Genomic DNA, 416 nt, shown 5'->3' with positions numbered 1-416 from the left:
GAAAGGAATGGATGTTGATGGATAATCACAGACTGGACTATGTCAACTTTTACTCAATACACTTCAATTCTTTTCTTCAAATGCTGTAAAATTGAATAAGACACCTCAGAATGCATGAAAGTAGAGATTTGTACTTGCTTGTGTGGAATCAATCATGTTAATTTGGGTAGTTAAAAAGAACATTGATATAGAAAAATGGGTCAATTTGACCCGAGGACAACTTAAGGGTTAAGAATAGACCTTTAACAAGCACAAATAAGAAAACAGGTCAAAGTATCCCAATCGTTGTACTATGGAGGTTTAAAAAAGAAAGAAAGAAAATGGGTAGGCTACAATAAGTGGTGGGAATTGTTGGGTTTCTGTAAATAACATCACAGGGTCCGGTCTAGACCTGCTCTTTTATGAAAAGCGCAATG

General features: G+C 35.6%; 1 protein-coding gene across 4 annotated transcripts in view; it reads right to left on the bottom strand.

Annotated features, from left to right (window-relative positions):
* sh2d5 (SH2 domain containing 5) overlaps positions 1-416 on the bottom strand; it is a gene marked incomplete at its 3' end in the record, with an annotated part of 18904 nt that overhangs the window by 4123 nt on the left and 14365 nt on the right.

The sequence above is a fragment of the Etheostoma spectabile genome, chromosome 4, assembly GCF_008692095.1.
Source record: "Etheostoma spectabile isolate EspeVRDwgs_2016 chromosome 4, UIUC_Espe_1.0, whole genome shotgun sequence".
NCBI classification, from domain to species: Eukaryota; Metazoa; Chordata; class Actinopteri; order Perciformes; family Percidae; genus Etheostoma; species Etheostoma spectabile.
Note: the sequence above shows the minus strand (reverse complement) of the source record. Positions and strands in the feature narration are given on the sequence as shown.